This window comes from Pipistrellus kuhlii, unplaced genomic scaffold (genome assembly GCF_014108245.1).
Source record: "Pipistrellus kuhlii isolate mPipKuh1 unplaced genomic scaffold, mPipKuh1.p scaffold_m20_p_3, whole genome shotgun sequence".
In the NCBI taxonomy this organism is placed as follows: domain Eukaryota; kingdom Metazoa; phylum Chordata; class Mammalia; order Chiroptera; family Vespertilionidae; genus Pipistrellus; species Pipistrellus kuhlii.
The window spans coordinates 70,766,680-70,789,298 of NW_023425529.1; positions in this window are offsets into that span (position 1 = coordinate 70,766,680).

Genomic DNA, 22,619 nt, shown 5'->3' on the forward strand with positions numbered 1-22,619 from the left:
CTTACAATAAAAGTCATATAATAAACAATGAAATAAGTCAGCATGTGACTAAGGAATGAGAACAAACAGAAACAGATTCACAAAGACCTCAGATTTTAACATTTATATAAAATAGAATATGAAATAAGAATCGCTCGATAGGTTTAAAATTTGAAAGAAGGTATTTAAAATATGACAAAGGAACAAGAGGCTATAAAATTTTAAAACCAATCTAACAGATCTTTTAGTAATAAGAAAGCACATAACAATTAAAATTGCATATTCTTTCATGAACAAAATAGTACATTGGAAGAACCTAAGTGACAATTTTGTGAATTAGAAAATGTATCTGTTTTCCCCTGAAGCAGAAAGATAAAAAGAGGTTAGGAGACGAGAAACACAAAATGAAGGTAATCAAAAAGAAAGAGTGGAGTATGAATGAGAAATGAAATTCAAAGGGCTATTGGATGAGATGTCCAAAACTGACCAAGAATACAACTAATCAAGTATAGGTGATCATAAAAAAAATTTTCTATGGTAATTAAAAAAAATTGAACAAAGATACATTATAATGAAACTTCAGATGACTAGTGATAAGAATATTATCAGAAAAGAAATCTCTGGGGAAAAAAGATGATACACGTCCCCTTGCCAAAAACAAACAAAGACAAATAAAAATTACACTGGTAAATGACATTTTCTGCTGCCACAATGAAAACTGAATTATTTCCTTAAATAATTAAAAAAAAGACTAACTAGCAATTTAAAATTATACACCTAGAAAAGCTATTATTCAATGAATATATACTAAAAACCATTTTAAGAAAACTAAAAGAAAAGCCTCAGTAAAAGAATTTTTCTTTTAGATTATACAGCAGAAATCAGCAAATAAACCCAAAGAAAAGAAAAAGAAAAAAAAAAAAAGAAAAGAAAAGAAAGAACATGAAAACCACAATAGTGAGTAGAAAGAAAAAAAAAAAAAATACAAACTCCAAAAAGTTAAATCTAAACAAGCTTTAGGGATACAAAATAATTTTAATAAAGTTTATTTGTGAGATCACAGTTGAAAATACGGTGCAACTATATGAGTCATGATCTTTCTAACTGGATTTAATATATTTAAAGATCCTTATATTGTTTAGGTGAAAGATATAAATATATCTTCCTATTAAAAGGAGTGGCTGGAGCCGGGACCGGTTTGGCTCAATGGATAGAGCATCGGCTTGGGGACTGAAGGGTCCCGGGTTCGATTCCGGTCAGGGGCATGTACCTTGGTTGCGGGCATATCCCAGTAGGGGGTGTGCAGGAGGCAGCTGATGGATGACTCTCTCTCATCGATGTTTCTAATTCTCTGTCTCTCTCCCTTTCTCTCTGTATAAAAATCAATAAAATATATTTAAAAAAAAAAAAAAAAAAAAAAAAAAAGGAGTGGCTGGAAAGACAGTGGATGTAAAAAGTAGGACAGAGACAAAACCCAAAATCATAGAATTCAACCCAAATTTATTAGTAAACCTATTTCATTTATGGTATTTACAAAAATACATCAAACATAATAACAGATTTGTATCATGAAAAAATATGCAGATACATGCAACTCAAGGAATAGCTAGAGTAACTACAGTAATATCCAGCCGGAAAGCAGCAAAAATTACTAGGGAAAAGCTTAAAATAATAAAAATAAATAAATAAAAATAATTACAGTACTAGGGAAACAGAGCTACACGTTTTTTAAATACAAGGCAAATAATTTAGAAATCAGTTACAATAATAACTAGAATTAGAATAGCTTTATTCAGCCCAGAGAGCTCACCTAGTTTTGTATGAACTTAGAGATTCCAAAGTTTTCTTGAGAATGTATGGATAGCTTTGTGGCTTATTTTTCAGAAATAACAGGCCATCCTTCAGGTACCCACTCTGCAAAGTATTATTAAGAATTGAAGTTGTTTGGGGACATAGCTTGAACTTGAGTCATGAGTCCCAGACTGTTAGTACATATGGCAGGACAGGAATTAAAATGAGAATGCTGTTGATGGTAGGGGAAGGGGACATTTCACTGAAAGAGTTCGGACTACATTGCAATCAAAATTAATAAAGAACATCTATTATTTACTAGTAAATACAAGAGAATTGTGAATACTCTAACTAAGCTATATCTTTATAGAAGATGAAGGAATATATGGCTTTTTTTTTTACTTTCCCCTGAACCATATCATATTTGATCATAGATAAATATTACACCAAAAATATTCAGGAAAGCTTCTTTTAGAATTTTGATTAAAAATTCCAATATATTGGTTATCCAATATATTTACACATTATTTTCAAAATAGTTCTTTTTCTAGTGGGCAGAGTCTTTGTGAAGAGTTTTATTATGATGATTAATAATTTTATTTATTGTTACTGGTTGTGCTTTATAAAGTAGTTTAGCAATATTTTTAAACTTTAACTCAAGCTCTTCAGGAAATCATGGAAAAAGTTCTTTATTTTTACATGAAAATTATGCCATCCATTCTCATTACCTTACATTATCAACACACAGAATTTTCCAAGCCTAAATTGCTCAGAAATAATATTGGTTTGTCTCAGGCTGGTTTTATACTATGTAAGCAAAATGAAAAGTGAGTAACAGCATTTAAATCCACTGAGAATAAATAGTCATGGATGGAGCTAAAATTTTCCAAGTATGAACCCATAATTTTATTTTTTCTTAGATAATTGGAAGTGTGTTTGACATTTTCAAAGGAAATATTGAAGCTGCGATATATATATATATATATATATATATATATATATATATATATATATGTATCTTTGAGCTTGAGGTAACACAGAAATAGAAATGTAAATGTTTTGCTCTGTTTGAAGAGTAACTATGTAAATAAGACATTAGGTTATTTCCTGTTCCTGTTAGCTAAGCTCGTTCTCAAATCATTCATCACTGTACTAATTTGCATCACATTATTTTTTTCTCTGTGTAGGAAAAAGAGGACTAGATAGAAAAATTTTTAAGATTTTAATGTAAAACTTTCACTCAATTGTCCCTTAGGTGGATTGTCATTGTCAGGGAAATCGTAATCTTGAGAAACTTTGACTTTCTGTTGAATGTTTTTGTCTATAGAGATTTTTCTGGGAGTACACATCTGTTATGCCCACACAAATGTGGATCACTGTTATTTCTCAAATTGAGTACATGTGTAGTCATGTATACATGTACTCATCTTGATAGTTATAAATCAAAAGAAGCATTTCAAGAAGTCGTCTGGTCCATCCTCACATCTCCAGGCATAATTGCCTTGGAAAGAGGCCAGAAAAACAATGGTTTGACTTTCCATTAATAACGTCAGAGAAAAAGATTCCACACCTCAGCACACTCCTGGCATTCTAGGCCTCAAAAGAGTACCATTTTACCCATTTTTACTGAAATACTTTCTGCAGTTTTAGAAATCCATTAATTTTTGTGTCCCATGCTTGTGATTCCTCTTTTCAACTGCATAGAAACTAACAAAATAATTTGGTCTGCACTCCTTTTTCTCCAAGTCCTGCTTCTTTTCAGCTCTTTTAAAACCAGTAAAACTCTGTTCAAGATCTGGTACATTTGTTATAATGTAAAAAGATTTACTAATGTGTTTAACACATATGGAAAAAAGTGAGGACCGAATGAATTTTTGAAAATTATCAATCAAGTCTAGGAGAAAGGAAAGATTACAATAGGTGTTTTCTTTAATTTTACCAAACACTGACAGAATGTCACTTATTATTATGACTCTTCTAGAGTCTGTATATTGTATATGTGTGAGTTGTGTGTGTGCATCACTATTTTACTTTCAGGAGTATTAAGAAATGAGCTCACATTCAAAGATTTAGTTGATGAGATAGATACATTGATAGATAGTCAAGCTATTGTTCCAAATCTACCAGAGGTCCCAATTTATCAGTTATAAAATAAAAATCCTGTAACAAAAATAATAGCATTGACAATGAGATATAATAATAATCCATAAGTAAAAATAATCAATGGTGAAATGTAAATTAATATTTTGAATTTTTAAATGTAGTTTTGTATTTAAAAAATGATTTCCCTCAACTAAAACTTTGTCTAATATTAACTGATAATCTACATACCTCATAAACTCTTTCTCTGTGGTTCACATTCTTCAGTTTTTCTCTCTATTCATATCCACCTCTTAGATTAGGTCAACTTAATAGGATATACAAAAACATAAATATTTTTCAGTATAGAAAAAGTACTGTTAGAAACCATTTGAATTCACAATGAATAACCAAGTACAGTATTCAAGAATATATTATCTTGTAGAATAAGTGTTTTTCCAAACTACATATAAATGCATTACATGTTTCATTTGCAAATGACAGAGGCAGCAACAAAATTAAATTGAATTAATTCTGAGAATGAGAATTTATTGGCTCTAATAAGTAAAATGTTAGGCTATTCCATCACACAATTCTGGGGAGTGGAGGGGAGGACAGTGTTCACACAAGACACATATGAATGGTGCCCCCTAGAGTTATAATACAGAATTCCTGAATCCAGATTCTTTAAAAAAAATGTTCATTAGAATTTGGTCTTTATCTCTCATTTCTTCTCAACTCCATTTTACTTTTATTAACTTAATTTTCAAGCAGGTCTCCTTCATGACATTAATTCTAATACTTAAGTGACTTATGAAGAACACAAACACATCATTGTTTATAGTATCAGAAAAAGCCCCATATTGATGCTTAATTACTCTGCCCTTGTCATTTGGATCACAGCCAGTTCACTTTGGGAGTAAGGACGATCCTTGTGAAATATCTGACCAGAGTATTTATCTAATTTAAACTAGGCCACCATTAACCAAAACATATTATTTGAATGCTGAGTGGGTAAGCAATATAGGGGTCGATAAAATAGGATAAATTACCAGGCATCATTACCTCAAATATAAATTATAAGTAAGGATTCAAAATAATAACCACAACAAGAAGAAGACGACAAACAATAGAAGGTACAACAATGAAAAGTAATACAAGAATAAATTCTGTTTTGCATACTCACAACTGCAAACCTATTAATACTTTTGCTCTACTTTTACATATTAGTGTACAATATATATTAGTATATTCTTACTAATATATGTTCATATACATTAGTATATTTTTACTGAAGTAAATAACATAATAAAGAAAAAAAGTATATAAGTGCCACAAGGGAGGTCTAAAGATACTTCCAAAGAGTGGAACACAGAAGCAACCTGCAGGGGAGGAGAATCAGAGAGAGCCTAATGGAGTAGATAGCATTTAATCCGTGGCATGAAAGATGCCTAGGCTCTTGACATTAAGAAACAAACAAACAAGCAGACAAAAATAGATATCCCTAGATGGTTAAAATTAAAACGAGAGAAAAGACATTGAGGCAAGAAATAATGTAGTGAAAACAGAAAAGTGCCTGTTACATAGTTAGGAAAAGGTAAAACAAATAAGATAAACATTTATCGAAAGCAAAAAAACCTAGGGCTCTGAATGCCAGGATAAAAGCGTGGGGCTATACATAATGGCTAGTCAGTGATGGCTTCTGAGCAAGGGCGCCCCATGTTCAAACTTGGAAAAGACTCTTGTTGCAGCTGTGCATAAGCCGCATTGCGCCAGGAAAGGGCTCCTTAGGAGGCGATGGCTGAAGTCCAAGGAAAACATAATGAGGCCATGAACCAGGAAAGTGGTGCTGGAAAGAGGAGTGAAATTTACACGTCTCTTTTATGTCACTTTCCCTTGACCCCTACCCCCCTCCTTTCTACTACCTGGCATGCATGTATGAAATATTGGACCGCCTAACGAAAAACCTAAATGACCTTTCTGATACCTCATTTTCTTTGACTTCTTTTCATTATTTGTCACAGTGAACCAGTAATTTCTTTCCAGAAGTCATTTTTCTCTTGGTTCGCTCAAACCCCGGTGTGGGATGTGCAGGAGGCAGCCCATCAATGATTTCTCTTTCATTATTGATGTTTCTATCTCTCTCTCCCTCCCCCTTTCTCTCTAAAATTAATAAAAATATACTTTTAAAAATAATGATTTATTTTCTAAAGACTAAATGTACAAAAAAAAAAAAAAAAAGTCTATCATCTTATGTAGGATCATTCACTCTTCCCAAATTGTCCTATAATTTTCAAAGATTTTATCATTAGGTTAGGCCCAGGTCAAATGCTATCTTATTTGTGAAGATACTTATAACATGCCTGACTATATATGTTATTGCCTTCTTTTTACTGCCATAGTAATGGGTATATACTTGTCATGTTACGGACATTAATACATTTATTTATCTATCTATTTATTTATTTATTTTTTAGAGAATTCTTTTTTAAAAAATATATTTTATTGATTTTTTTACAGAGAGGAAGGGACAGAGATAGAGAGCTAGAAACATCAATGAGAGAGAAACATCGACCAGCTGCCTCTTGCACACACCCCCCCCCCCACCAGAGATGTGCCCACAACCAAAGTACATGCCCCTGACCGACGCTCTACAGTGAGCCAAACCGGTTTTGGCTATTTATTGATATTTTTGTTGATACAGCAATGAATTAGTTAATAAATGAATGAATGATCAAACCTTAACCTTTTATAATGTTAAAATATTTGGGGTGTTGGTCTGTAAAGATTTTAGAGACAGAGTTGTGTCTTTTACTTTTTTATATAACCCATGATACCTAACTCACTATGTTTTCTGTTTTCTCTTATGTTCTTGTAGCAATTGTTGGCTATTTGATTGAAATAACCTGTCAGATTAACAATACATATGTAATAAAAAAAAAAATTAGCAAGTAAATACATTTGTGTTTTGTTCATACATTTCTAAAGGATAGTCTCTCAGATAATAAACTCTTTTCATGAAAAACTGGGTGAATTTCATATTACATAGTTCATGGTCAACTATGTATGAGTAGATGCCATGTTTATTTTGTAAACAAAAATGCCAAAGTTTTTGGGTTTTTTTTTTAATTTTATTTGTAAACAAAAATGCCAAAGTTTTTATCATGTACCAGGGATTGATAGTTTAGCCCAATAAAAATTGTTATTCTAGAAATGTTCTAGTTATTTGATGCAGGAAAAGGATAAGAGAATCATGAAAATGCCTTTCTTAAGGCCTTATATAAAAAAATTAAAAAATAAAATAAAAAAAACAGCTTCATCACACAGCTTTTTTTATTATTTTCTGCAGAATTATCTTTTCTAGAACAGATGACATAAATGCTAAATATATGACAAGCTGCTTTTCTACGACCTTTGTATATAAGCACAAATCACAAAGTATTATTTTATTACGGCTTCCAGTCATGCAGAAGGACTAACGGTATAGAACTCTCCAGTTAGCCTTAGTGACTGGCAATCACAAGATTGCCTTTACCTTAGGCTTTCTAAACCTCGACATCATTGACGTTTTAGGCCAGATGATTTTTTTGTTGTGTGAGCTGCCTTTGCATTGTGTGTGTAGCACATATGTCCTCCGCCCACTAGATGCCAGTAACAGACATGACAGTCAAAAATGTCTCCAGACATTACTAAATGTTTCCAGAGTGGAGAGGTGAGGAGTAAGGAAACCATCCTGCTTGGGAACCATTGACATTAGTGGTATGGAATTACCCCAACTCTCCTGAAACCAAGACACATTTTAAATATTTTCCTGAGAAACTAAAAATGTGTTTCAAATTGACTATTTTAACTGATTTGTACAATTATTATATAACAAAAATATACAATCTTTCCATTTCTTTCTCAGTTTTCACAAATCCTTCCTTGGTCTTCATTTCTGGCTGTAGGTTGAAGGCTGCCAGTTCTGCTCTTTTTAGGGGAAAATAAAAATATTTTAGAAAAAATGTTTTAATTTTTCTCAAATCAAAATAAATTCCAAATAGCCAGAGTTTTGTTCATTATTATGTAGTCACTTTTAACAAGTAGATTATACTAACATTGTTTTGTTTCTTTGAGATACAATACTAAATATAATTCTTAAAATATTAAATCAAAATAGCATATTTTGATATAAAAATATTAAGTGAAATGCAGCTTTCTCATTTAAATGAAGGAACAAACATACTTCTTTTTAATACTGCCTTGAAAAGGAAAATAAATAAATGTAGCAAATTTTATTTACCTTGCAAATGTAGTTTCAGAGGAATTTTTAAATCAGTTTATATGTATACTTGATTATTTTCTCACAGAGGATTTAAAGAGATTTTCAATAATAATTCCCTGGGCAGACTAATTTTGCATGTGCTATTATGTCTCCTATAATGGAGAAAACAGATAAAGGATAATGTTTCTATCATTTAAAGTCATTTTCTTTTACCTTAATATCTGTGAGAGAGGAAAAAGAGAAAGAAAAGCACAATATGTTGAGAAACTATGATTATGACATAATGATTATTATATTTTTTATTTTAATTTTTTAAATTAATCTTTATTATTAAAAGTATTACAGATATTCCCCCTTTTTCCCCATTGACCCTTTCTGCCCCCCACCCCAGGGCTTCACCACACTATTGTCTGTGTTCATGGGTTATGCATACATGCATATAAATTCTTTGGTTAATCTTTTTCCACCTACCTTTACCTCCTACCTTCCCTCTGAGATTTATTTTGTTCTCTGACAGTCTGATCCATACTTTTGTCTATGATTTTGTTTTATCATATTTTCTACATTTAGGAGTAAAGGTGAAATAAATAAAATTTCAGGCAAGCATGAAATAACCAGTGAACATTATTCCACTGAGGGTCTCTAGATCAAGATTTCATTAAATGCCATTAAATTGCTTGCATCTGCTTTGAACTAGTTAAGGCAAGCACAGGTTAGAATGGAGATGAGGGTATGCATTGTCCTTTAAAAGGTGTCATAAAGTATTTTCACGTAAACCAAAAGGAACCATGTTGTCGAGGGCCATTTTAACCAGATGTTCAAACAGCTTTAACTCATCCTCCAGGGAACCAATTTAGATATTTAAAGAATATATTTATCTTCTTATTAAAAATTGTCTTAATTTTCATTTGCTATTAGTCGGATTTAAAAAAAATATTTCATGTTTTACTAATCAGAAGGGCTTTTATAACAATAAATATAGAAGAGTATCTAAAATACCGATAAGTATAGACAAAAGTTAGTTATCACTATTTGTGATTTCATGGATCTCTAGGGAATTTCCTTAGTAGTCAAAACAACTTTGCTAGAATCATTAAAACATCCCTCTTTTTTAAAATAAAATTACTATAGGATATATCTTTTTATCATTTAGCAACTATTATGTATATACCCACAACAACTACAGTAAGTCACTATAAAATAAAACAAGCTTACAAATATATAAGAAGTTCTCTTTCAGTTTCTTAAAGCATTCATTAAGATGTTTACATTTTAATGACTTTACACCTTTCTATACCATAATCATAGTATGCACTGTAAATTAAGCAGAATTTTAGCTTAGAGAGATCAGAACAATCTCACCAAAAGCATTCATTAAATAACTTTACTGTTCACACAGAAGCATAATTAATAAGTTATTTAATTTAATTTGAAATTCACTATACTAGTTGTGCTATGGGAAAATCAAATAAGCTAGCTCCTAGAAAAAGAAAAAAAGAATCATACCAGAAATATTATACTAAAATGTCCTTGGAGTCAGGTCATGTATTTATTCAAATTTGTCTCTCTTCCCGGTGTCTTAACTAGTACTGGATAGTAAGACTTAACTAAATGAAATAAAGTTTGGAGAATAGATAAATTAATCAGATTTATGTATAATTAAATAAAAAACATATGTGCTACATTTATTAGTACAGTTTGGAGACTAGATAAATTGATCAGATTTATGTATAATTAAATAAAAAACATATGTACTACATTTATTAGATTATATCTATTTATTAAATACTACAGGTCTGGTGCATGAATTCAGGTTCAGGCATGGGTGGGCTCCCTTGGCCTGGCCAGCGACAGAGGCCAATCAGAGCCATCTCACCCAGTCCCAATTGGCCAGAGGAAGGGACCACGTTAGCCAGCCACAGGAAGTTGGCTGTGGGAATGCACTGACCATCAGGGGGCAACTCCTGCATTGAACATCTGCTCCCCAGGTGGTCAGTGTGCATCATAGTGACTGGTTGACTGGTCATTTGGTTGACAAGTCATAACAGTCTCTTATGCATTTATATATATATATATACTAGAGGCCCAGTGCATGAAATTCATGCACGGGGCCAGAGGAGGAGGGTGTCCCTCAGCCCAGCCTGCACCCTCTCCAATCTGGGACTCCTAGAGGGATGTCCGACTGCTCAGACATCCCTCTCACAATCCAGGACTGCTGGCTCCCAACTGCTCATCTGCCTGCCTTCCTGATTGCCCCTAACTGCTTCTGCCTGCCAGCCTGATCACCCCATAACCACTCCCATGCCAGCCTGATTGATGTCTAACTGCTCCCCTGCCAGCCTGTTTGCCCCCAACTTTCCACCTCTGCTGGCCTGGTCACCCCTAACTGCCCTCCCTTGCAGGGTTTATCATCTCCAACTGCTCGCTATTGTAGGCCTGGTACCACCCAACTGTCCTTCCCTGCTGGCCATTTTGTGGTGGCCATCTTGTGTCCACGTGGGAGCAGCCATCTTTGACCACATGAGTGCAGCCATTGTGTGTTGGAGTGATGGTCAATCTGCATATAACTCTTTTATTAGATAGAATAGAGGCCTGGTACACGGGTGAGAGCCAGCTGGTTTGCTGTCCTGGATCAGGGTGGGGTTCCCTTGGGGTGTGGGGTGGCCTGAGCGAGGGGCCTATAGGTGGTTTTCAGGCCAGCCACACCACCTGGCAACCCAAGCAGAGGCCCTGGTATCTGAAATTTATTTACCTTCTACAATTGAAACTTTGTAGCCTGGAGAGGAGCCAAGCCTCTTGATCGCTCCGTGGCTGGCAGCCATTTCTGTTTGGATTTGTTTACCTTCTATAATTGAAATTTTGTAGCCTTGAGTGGAGGCCTAGACTGGCATGGGCAGGTGGAAAGCTTGGCTTCCACTGTTGCCTGGGAAACCCAAGCCTCCCTACTGATCTCTGTGGCAGGTAGCCATCTTGGTTGAGTTTATTTGCATATTCACTATGATTGGCTGGTGGGTGTGGCTGGTGGGAGTGGCTTATAGGTGTAGCGGAGTGATGGTTAATTTGCATATTACTCTTTTATTAGGTAGGATAGACTAGAGACCCAGTGCATGAAATCGCATGAGACCCAGACCCACCGCACCACCACAGGACTCCAAACCTACCATGCTGTGAGACCCATCAATGCACATGTTGGTGACCGGTCATTGGGTCATTATGGTGTCATAGTGTTATAGTTCTTAGCCTTTTAGAATATAGATTATCATGAAAATGGTTCAGAGATCAAACTAAGGTAGAAGAATTCAGTGTTTGGGCCTTTTCATTTTAAATCTTCAACTGTTTATTATGACTATATTAAAGTTTAATATATAAAATCTAAAGCAATACTAATAAAATATCTATTTTAGCAGTCTCAAAAAGATATTTTTAAAGCTATACTTATAAAAATTTTAATTTAAAAGATCAAAATGCAAAAGTTAAAAAATAATATATTTTGGTTTATATATCATATAAAATTATCAAATTAATTGTATTTTTCATAAATTTAAAAATGTTTGATCACATTTAGGAAAATAATACTTCCTTTTTTATATCCCAGGAATATTATGTTGAATTTAATTAAATTTATAAGTGTATAATTTATATGAAAATAATCACAGTGGAAGTATTCAAATGAAGGAACCAGAGATTAAATGAGTTATAATTTTCTGAATTTGTTTCATTTTATTTGAATGTAGAGATATCAGGTAATGTGCATAACAGAGAAATTTTGGAAGTTTTAGCATACAGCTGTATAAAATATATAGGAAAAAATGTAGAAATAGCCCTAAAATTAATGCGTATTTTAACTTAGTTTCAACAAATATTTTCTGAGCTGGTTATATATAAAACTTAGTATTCAGAACCACAACAACCACAATAGGATAATTCATGAAACTTGTTCATGGAAACATTGTGGTACTAGATGTAAAATGATAATTAATAACAATATGCAATTTTTATAATCCCCTAGAAAACCTATTCTGGGGTATTCACAGTGAAATATTCATCTAGATTCCTTTCTCCACAGTACCTAGCATACTTCATAGAAAATTAAATAAATGGCTATTTAATAAATGTATAAATAATTTGTAAAATACCAGAAAATATTATAATTAAGTATGAATTGGGGAAACGTGGCAAGATTATTTTTTTAAAAGTTGACATGTGAATTGGATCTTGAAAGGTAAGTGGTAAGTGAAATTTTAAAAAGCAGTTAGAAAGACCAAGGCATCCAGGCCAGAAGGAACCACATGCAAAATAGATGCAGTTTCCTATTTATTATACTAAGGAATAGTATTTGATATTGCTTAGTTGAACTGTAAGTTGCATATAAAAGTTGAGAGATCTGCTTTAGAAAATGATGTGAAAATATAAATTGAAGCCAGTTTTCACTAATGATCTGAATGTGTCAGTTTTAATTTGCATAACAAGGTAAGTTAATTTTGGGGGGCTTACATACCTGACACTTTTTTAATGTATTCATTCATTTAAAATGTATTCATCAAGTCTTACTACGAGTTAGATACCAATCTTATAACTGAGACACAGCCTCAAACAAAAGACAAAGTCCATTTTTACATGGAAAAAATAGCCTACTGAAAGTTATAGATGGTTAGAGACAGAAACAAGCACATGTACCAAAAATCTATAATATTTATTTAGTTAAATATTTATTGAGCACTTCTGTCTGCTAATCACCATTTAAAACACACAGCTTAGATAAAATAAATATTAACACACACACACAAAAGCAGGTTATGAAGCTTGCTAAAGCTGGTTTTGAAGGTTAGTTATTTTTAATAGAATCATTAGGAAACACTTTGTAAAAAGGACATTTGAGCCCAAACTGGTTTGGCTCAGTGGATAGCACATTAGCCTGTGGAATGAAAGGTCTCAGGTTCAATTCTGGTTACGGGTATGTACCTTGGTTGTGGACACGTCCCCAGTAGGAGGTGTGCAGGAGGCAGCTAGTCGATGTTTCTCATCAATGTTTCTGACTCTGTTCCTCTCTCTTCCTCTCTGTAAAAAAATCAATGAAATATATATAAAAAAATAAAAAGGACATTTGAGTAGAGACCTTAAAAAGGTAAGGAAAAGAATAAAAATAATATAGTAGAAGAAATCCAGAATTAAAGTATCTTTGTTGTGATCCAGAAATAATGTGGATGGAATAAATTAAATGGGAAGGAGAAAATCAGAGGAATTAATTCAGATAATTATCAGGGGTCATTGATTATAAGTTCCTCATTAATGAATGGAATATCATAGGGACATTTTGGAGGGTTTTAGGTGTAGAAAAGACTAGATTTATTATTTATCATAACCCAATTGCAACATTGAAAAGAGATAGAAGAGTGACAGGAAGAGAGAGGGATAGAGAGATAGAAACAACAACGAGAGAGAAACACCATTGATTAGCTATCTCCTGCACGCCTCCCATTGGGGATCCAGCCTGCAAACTGGGCATGTGCCCTGACAATGAATTGAATCTCTAGTGACCTCTAGTGATTTAACCACTGAGCAACACTGGCTGGGCTGAAGATGTTAGCTTTAAGTGATCAGCATTTATATAACGTTTAAATATATACTCTGTATAAGGTAAAAATGAATTAATCCTATATAATAAAGAGGTAAAATTAAAATTGACTAACACTCTAACACACAAGATGGCTACCCCCACGTGGACACAAGATGACCACCACAAGCTGCCAGCCTGGTCACCCCTAACTGCCCTCCCCTGTTGGCCTGATCCTCCCAACTCTCCTCCAGTTGTGGGTGATCAGGCCAGTAGGGGAGGGCAGTTGGGAGGGACCAGGCCTGCAAAGGAGGAAAGTTGGGGGAGACCCAGACCTGCAGGGGAGGGCAGTTGGGAAGGACCAGGCCTGAAGGCAAGGGCAGTTGGGGGTGACTAGGGAAACAGGGGAGGGCAGTTAGGGGTGACCAGACTGTCAGGGTAGGGCAGTTAGGGTTGACTAAGCCAGCAGGGAAGGGCAGTTGGGAGGGACAAGGCCTGCAGGGAATGGCAGTTGGAGGGGACCAAGCAGGCAGGGGAGGGCAGTTGGGAGTGACCGGGCCTTTAAGGAAGGACAATGGGGGCAATCAGGACTGCAGGATAGAGTAGTTAGGGATGACCAGGCTGTCAGGGTAGGGCAGTTAGGGGTGAACAGGCTGGCAAGGGAGAGCAGTTAGGGGGAAAAGGCCAGCAGGGGAGAGCAATTAGGAGCAATTGGACTGGAAAGAGAGGGCAATTAGGAGCCATCAAGCCTGCTGCAGAGGGGAATTGGGAGTGACCAGGCCTGTAGGAGAGGACAATGGGAGTGATCAAGAATGCAGGGGAAAGCAGTTAGGGGTGACCAGGCTGGTAGGGGAGTAAGGTTGGTGGCAACCAAGCTGGCAGGAGAGGGCAATTGGGGCAACCAGGCCAGCAGGGGTGCATTTAGATGTCAATCAGGCTGGCAGGGGAGTGGTTAGAGTGACAGGCAGAAGTGGTTAGGGGATGATCAGGCTGGCAGGCAGAAGAGGTTAGAGACAATCAGACAGGCAGGCAGGCGAGAGGCTGGAAGCCAGCATTCCTGGATTGTGAGAGCAATGTTCAACTGCCCATTTAGGCTCAATCCCGATGGGCAGTTAAACATCCCTTGAAGGGTTCCAGATTGGAAAGGGTGCAGGCTGGGCTGAGGGACACACAGTCCTCCCACCTCCCATGCACAAATTTTGTGCACCGGGCCTCAAGTCAATTATAACTGAAAGCAAAGTAAAATATGTAGATATAGACTCAGCTGGAATGATAGATTTAATGATAAAATTTTTAGAAACTCAATTCTAATCCATCTATTATTTTAATAATTGAGAAGCAATGTTATTATATGAGAGCTAGGAAAGGCAAGAGCTGTGAAAGTGTCGTGTAAAAAGTAGGAGAGTAAATGGACTTGGGACACATAGTAAAATGCCCTCATAGTGCAAAGGAATCACTTGAGATTCCTGGTCATAAATATAAAGTAAAATCAGCCAGTATGTTTCCCTTCCTCCCTTCCTCCCTTCCTCCCTTCCTCCCTTCCTCCCTTCCTCCCTTCCTCCCTTCCTCCCTTCCTCCCTTCCTCCCTTTCCGCCCTTCCTCATCTCCCTTCTTTTCTTCTTTCTTTCTTTCTTTCTTTTCTTTCTTTCTTTCTTCTTTCTTTCTTTCTTTCTTTCTTTCTTTCTTTCTTTCTTCTTTCTTTCTTCTTTCTTTCTTTCTTTCTTCTCTATAGTCACCTGCTCTCATAAAATGGAATAGCTGACAAAGTGAATTAAAGAAGTATCACAGTTGTTATAACAGTTGCTGAGGTCACTGCAGTATTCAAATAACCAAATATATATTAAAGGACTTCAAAAGCTATTAAGTATCATAGAACTATACTTCATCACGGGGCCCAATACTGTCATGGAGTGGCTTTGTTCTCTGAAGGAAAGTCGGGGTGTCATTTATCGGTACTAGGCTTTAAAGTAGATCAAAGATGCCTAGTGGTCTCACAAGTCTTGAAACCTGCACCTGACAGATCATAAAGGAAATTAAAATTCACATTACGACACGTGAAGAATTAAAGGAACCTGGCCAAGAATGTACATATATAACTGAGCCAAGAATTGTGGCATTTTAATTTCTCAAGATAGTTACAAACTCCTTCGAAGTCAGTACTATAGTGAGACTTTAATCGACGAGCTTGCTTTAGGATTTAAAATGTCCATACTTTCTCTTATATCATTTTAATACATTTCCTTCCATGAAAAAAAAAAAAGATGCTTTAGCCAGTTATTTCCCTGAAGATTTATCTGTGAAACAAGTGTTTCACTCCAAGAAATTCTTTTCATATTGCAAGATTAGATCAATTTCATTCATTACCATCACCCTTGGCAATCTTTGTAGGACTTTTTTGCAATAATTGAGTAATTCAGCTAATTTAACAATGGACTTAGCTTTCCAGTAACTGAAGAATGGTTCTTTTACAATAATATTTCATTCAAAGCTTAGGAAGAGGAATTGCAATTCTAAAGATAAATAAATATATACTTTTGTCTAAATGTATTTTCAATATTTAGCCTTAAAATAAGGTCTTCTTCAACAAGGTGTCATTTTTTCATGAAAATCTGAGATCAGAGAACTTATGAGGATGCTATTTGACATGACTATCATACCAAATACACAAGCCTAGAAAACAGAGTCATTAAAAATTTCTTTTCTGCTAAAAGTTGCAAAGAATGATTTCCATGTCCTGCATAGAATATAACTCTTTGAAACAAGCTATACATGTTCACTGCTTACTCCAAATGGAATTTGTTGGTTTTGTAGACATATAATATTTTCCAGGTTATTATAAATAGAATTTGGGTAGATCTTGTTTGAGTAATTTCAAGACCCACCAAAGTTCATGACAGATGGGAAGAATAGTGCTTTAAATTCCAGTCACTCCACAGAATGGCCTCCAAACCCAACATGCTCTATACTGTAGGTGATAAGAGTTCTTTTAAAAGTTAAAACCTAGTCTTGACTTATAAATGAAATTTTGACCACACCTTTTTCAGAAGTTGAGTATTTCCTATGTAAGAACAAGATTATATCATATCCTTTTCATGTTTAGTAGCCTTCTTTTCTTTAAAAAAAAAAAAGTATAGTCTAATGCCTGAGATAATTGGCCCACTCTGGGAGGAGAATTTGAACTGGAATCTTTTACAGCAGAACCTAAAGGCTTTATGAAGTGAGTATTTTGATTATCACATTGTTCTAAATATAGCAATTGTTTGGGGAAAAAATGTATTAGGTACAGGGATGCTAGTATTTCAGTCATTCTTAGGATATAAATGGCTTCATGTCAGTTATGCATAGTTTGAAATCTTCATATAACTTTCTAATATGTATAGAATTATGATATTTTAAAATATATTTTATTGATTTTTTACAGAGAGGAAGGGAAAATGACAGAGAGTTAGAAAGATCAATGAGAGAGAATCATCAATCAGCTGCCTCCTGCATGCCCCCCACTGGGGATGTGCCCGCAACCAAGGTACATGCCCTTGACCAGAATCGAACCCGGGACCTTTCAGTCCACAGGCCGATGCTCTATCCACTGAGCCAACCCAGTTCAGCTAGAATTATGATATTTATTATTTATTTAATACATGCAATCTTGTGACAAAAGACAACATACATTTTTCAAACTTTTAATTATTTGCTTTTGTCTCACTTGTATAAAGTTTTTTAAATCAATGTAGAAATTATAAAGTCTAAGCCTTTATCTTTATAGAAAATAACATTGAAATGTAAAAAGATTAAGTAACTTACAAATTAAATTGCTAAATTTGTGTCAGACATAAGAAATAGCACTAAGGCCAAAAGATCAATGTTATTTCATTTTGAAGTTCAAAAATACGTATTTATTTTACAAACATTTCAACAGAGCTACAAAAACAATTCCAAGGAGAAAAGATAGATTTTAAAATAAATGTTAATATAGCAACTAGACATCCATATAGGCAAAAACAAACAAAAAAATCTCAACTTAAACTTTACACTTTACAGAAAAATTAATTCAAAATGAATCACTGACATAAATGCAAAACCACAAAACTTTAATGAAGAAAAACATGAACATCTTTTAAATCAAGGGCTAGGAAGAGTGCTCTTATACTTGACACCAAAATAAAAATCCATAAAAGAGAAATTGATAAATTGGATTTTATTAAATTTATAACTTTTACTTAGCAAAATACCTTGTGAAGTGAATGAAAAGTAAAGCTACACATAGGGAGAAAGTATTTGCAAACGCATATTTAATAAAAGGTTAGTATCTAGAATACATACAGAACTTTCAGAGCTCAACATTTAAAAACACACACAATTCAAGCACATAAAATATTCCCAACATTAGCCATTAAAGAATTGAAATTAAAACAATAATATATCGCTATATACCTATCAGAATAGCTAAAATTAAAAAAATAGCGATAACGCTAAATGATGGTGAGATCCTATGTTAAAAATGGGTAACTGTTTTTCATGCTGAACAGCAGTTTGAAACTTTCTTGTAAAATTAAACATATAATTACTATAAGACCCAGCGATTGCACTCTTAGATATTATTCCAAAGTAATTAAAATATGTTCACAAAAAATTTCGTTAATCTGTACATGATTCTTCAAAACAGCTTTCTTTGTTGTATGCCCAAACTAGAAACAGATATTCTTCACCAGGTAAACTGCAGTACATTATACCATGGAATATTACTTAATAATAAAAATGAAGGAACCTTTTTTACATGCTACAATTTGGATGAATCTCCAGGGGATTATGTTGATTGAAAAGAGCCAACACCAAAAGATTACATACTATGTAATTACACTTACATAGCAATCTTGAAATTTAAAAAATTTATAGAAATGAGAAACAGATTGGTAGTCAGGGGTTAAATTCGTGTTTAGGATTAGAAGGTAGGACAGGGCAAAATGAGATGCCATGACTGTAATGGCTGTAATGCAATTGTTTCATATCTTGAGTGTGATGATGGATACACAAATAGATACATGTGAAAATTTTCATATCCCAACACACACACACACACACACACACACACATACCCACACACACACACACAGATCAGTGCATGTAAAATTGGGAAATCTAAATAAGATAGTGGACTGCAGGAATGTCAATTTCTTGAATGGGATAATGTCCTATAGTTTTGAGAGATGCTATCATTAGATTAAAGTGGATTAAGGATCTGTCTAAATTATTTCTGACAACTGCATGTGAATCTACATTTACCGAAAAATGAGGAAAAGAAAAAATATGTGTGTGATATATACACTGAGTGGCCAGATTATTATGATCTCTGATTGCATAATAATCTGGCCACTCAGTGTATATCCTATATAATAAAAAAGCTAATATGCAAATTGTCCCCTCAACCAGGAGTTCAACCAGCAGGCAGGCTGGCCAACCCCACCCATGCATGAATTCATGCACCAGGCTATATATATATACACACAAACACTGAGTGGCCAGATTATTATGCGTTCAGAGATCATAATAATCTGGCCACTCATTGTATATTTGATTTTCTTGATGCCAATATTAATTTTTTTCATTTTAAGATATTTAAAATATTTTTTTACCAATATCTATATGTCATTTGCAGGTTTTTTTAATTGCACTTAAATTAAAGATGTATTTACCATTCATGGCATCCTAGAATCAATGAAATACAATACTGTTTTAGTAAAATAATTTAAAATCATATCTACTCAATATTATATTGAAACATACCATCAGTGAACCCTAGCTAGTGGAGTGCCGGCCCACCCACCAAAGGGTCACTGATTTGATTCCAGGACAAGGGAACTTACCTGGATTGCAGGTTCCATCCCTGATCTTGGTTGGGGCACTTAGAGAAGTCAACCAACTGATGTGTCTTTCTCACATCAATGTCTCTCTCATATCAATGTCTTTCTCCCTTTTTCTCTATCACTCTCTTCCTTTCTCCTTCCACTCTTCTAAATATCAATGGAAAGAATATCCTCATGGGAGGATTAACAAATAAATGAAACAACAACAAAAATCAACATGGAGTCCATATATCTGCATTTCCAGGTGTTCAATTGAAATTTAAAATTAATATATTTTAGAAATATATTCACAACATATTCTTTGACTTTAAAGTAAATTAGACAATAACATGTGTTTTCTCAATGCACTTCAATAAATTCCACATTTTTGCATAATCTCAGGGAAGACCACAAAAGCACTTGATTAATAAAAACCCCTTCTCCCATGTCAGGTAGCCTTTCTAGCTCAGCAGAATATAAGAACTAATGTTTTGAGCATTAAAACTCTTGAGGTTTTTATCTATGAAACCAGTGCTTTGATTTTCAAAAGGTCAGGAAAGGACCTTTAGACTTGTATTTCCAATCTCCATCAAGTGTCTTTTGAAAGAATGAATAAATATCTCAATACAATTGGAATATTTAATATAAATCACCAAATTATAGTCCTCATTTCAGAACACTCATTCCCAAAGCTTCTCTATGCATTCAACAAAAGGACCTTTTGTTCTATAAAGGACCAAATATTTCATAAAGATTTTCTCACTAAATGATAGATTTTATTTTCCCCATTAATTTTATCATTGTTTTTAATAACAGAGTTGTATAGGGTCAATTATAATTATTTATAAGTTCCAAAGTGAGAATCTACTCATCAAGTGATGTCTTTTTTTAGAAAATCCTTTTTATTGGCCTCAAAAAGTAGTGAACAATATATTTCTACAATAATGCTTAGCTATGTGAATTAAACTTTGATTCGTTTAAAGACCAACCTCTGAGATAAGTCAAGTTCATGGCAAATGTAATTCTTCTATCTAAGAATTTAATTAGTTACTCACCCATTGTTTCCACTGATTCAGATTTTGGTACCACAAGTTTTTTATTTAGAAAGAAACTATATTAATATGTTTTTATATTTCACATTAATTTAAACTGAGATCAAATTTCCTATCAAATAATTTTTTGCATTGAAAAAGGCATGTATTAGCAGTATCTTTTTCTATCATGACATATGACATTGAATCTTTTAATGTTTATCTTAGAAATTATATGTGAATTCAATAAAGTGATTTTTGTGCCCCTGTTTTTACATGTTACAGATGGCATACATGTCAAATATTTTTCTGAGAAAATGTGCAAGAAATATAGGTAAGTTTTTATTATGTGTTCAGTCTTTTAGCTACAATATATTCCAAATAAAACTAATAGGAATACTTAAGACATAGCTCCAAATCTTATTTCCTTTCTTCAGAGTACAGGTTACTTTTAATATTTTTGATTCTGAGTCCCCAAATTCTTATTCTAGCTACTATCATCTATTATTCCAATCTCCCCTATTCCCTCACTCATACACAGCCTTGTCTTTATCCTCATTAAAATATTCAGTCTCTCACCTTTTGCCATTTTACTAGTGTATTATTCCTTTTTTTATGTTAGTCTTATCTAATGTGGATTTTACCATCAATCATGTAAACCATCTGCATTTACAACAAACAAAATGGTGTATAAAAATTTCTGTCTATTGTAACTACTTTGGAAACAAACCCCTTAGATCTACTATAGTCTAAAACTAATTTTATAGTTACAAAAGTTAAACTTAAATAATAGGGCCTTTATACAAGGAACATAGAATCACTTGTGTAAAGGAAGTAAAGGAAGCATTAATGAGATGCTTCCCATTGTCTGGAAATGTACAAATGAAGAAATGAGAACAAGCTGTTGAGTGGGTGGGGGGGTGGGTTTATAAACAGATAGATAGAGCACCTGAATTAATCTGAAAAATAATCATATTATTTTATTGTAAATCTTAGAACACATATTCTTATGTGAATATGGGGTTAAGTTTCTTATATATGAACTAGAGGCCCATTGCAGGAAGATTTCTGCAATAGGGCTTCCTGCCTCGGTTGCTGCCCAGCCTGCTTCCCTCCCTTCTCCCTCACCCCACCTGCTTTCCTCCCTTCTCCCTCACCTGGCTTGCTTGCTTCTTTGCAGCTTTGCTCCCTTCTGCAGTGCTTGGCTTCTTTCTACGCTGTCCTCAGTCTTAGCTCTGGCCTGAATATGCAAATTAACCACCATCTTGGTTGGGGTAATTTGCATACTCATTCTGATTGGCTGGTGGGCAGGGCTAGTTGTCATAAGGAAGGTACATTCAATTTGCATGTTTCTCTTTTATTTGGTAGGATAGGAGGTTAAGTTTTTCTTAAAAGTTTTCTTTTCAAGGCCTGTGTGAAGTGATTGAGGAGGTGACTCAGCTATAAATTCAGCAAGCAGAACCAATAAGCAGGGCTGGCCTAACCCACCAAGAGTCAACATTATCTTGTCAACATCTTCTCACTGTCTGATGACTAAAGGACAATAACTGACGTCCATTCCTGGCCTCACCCTAGTCCCTTGCCCTATAAAATACAGTCCCCTGCACCTTGCTAGAAGACAGAATTTGATGCTTGTAAGTGCCCTGTCTTCTTGGATGGCTAACCTTTGTTATTGGGCACAGCAATAGGCAGCCCAAGCCAAAAGGGGATTTCCCGGTAACACTGTGACTGGTCTTTGGAGGAGCTGGGTCTCCTTATCTAGTAAAGGGAGATAAGGTAGATTTTTGTTATTGTATTCAGTCTAGAGGGGAAAAAATATTTTTCCAATCAACTGTGGTTGTTAATGTTGGTACATAAAGCACAAACAGGATTTCAGAGTTTACCACTAACAGAGTCAATGGCATGAATGAAGGGATAGAAAACCTTTAGGATTTCAAGTATTGACAGAGAAAAAGCAAACTGAAAATGCTACTTAACTCCCAAGGACAGTGTATTGCTAAATGTTCTTCCCAGATATGGCCAAGGAAAGTTCTTGCTATGGTCTGAATGTTTGTTTCCCCCCATAACTCACAGGTTGAAAT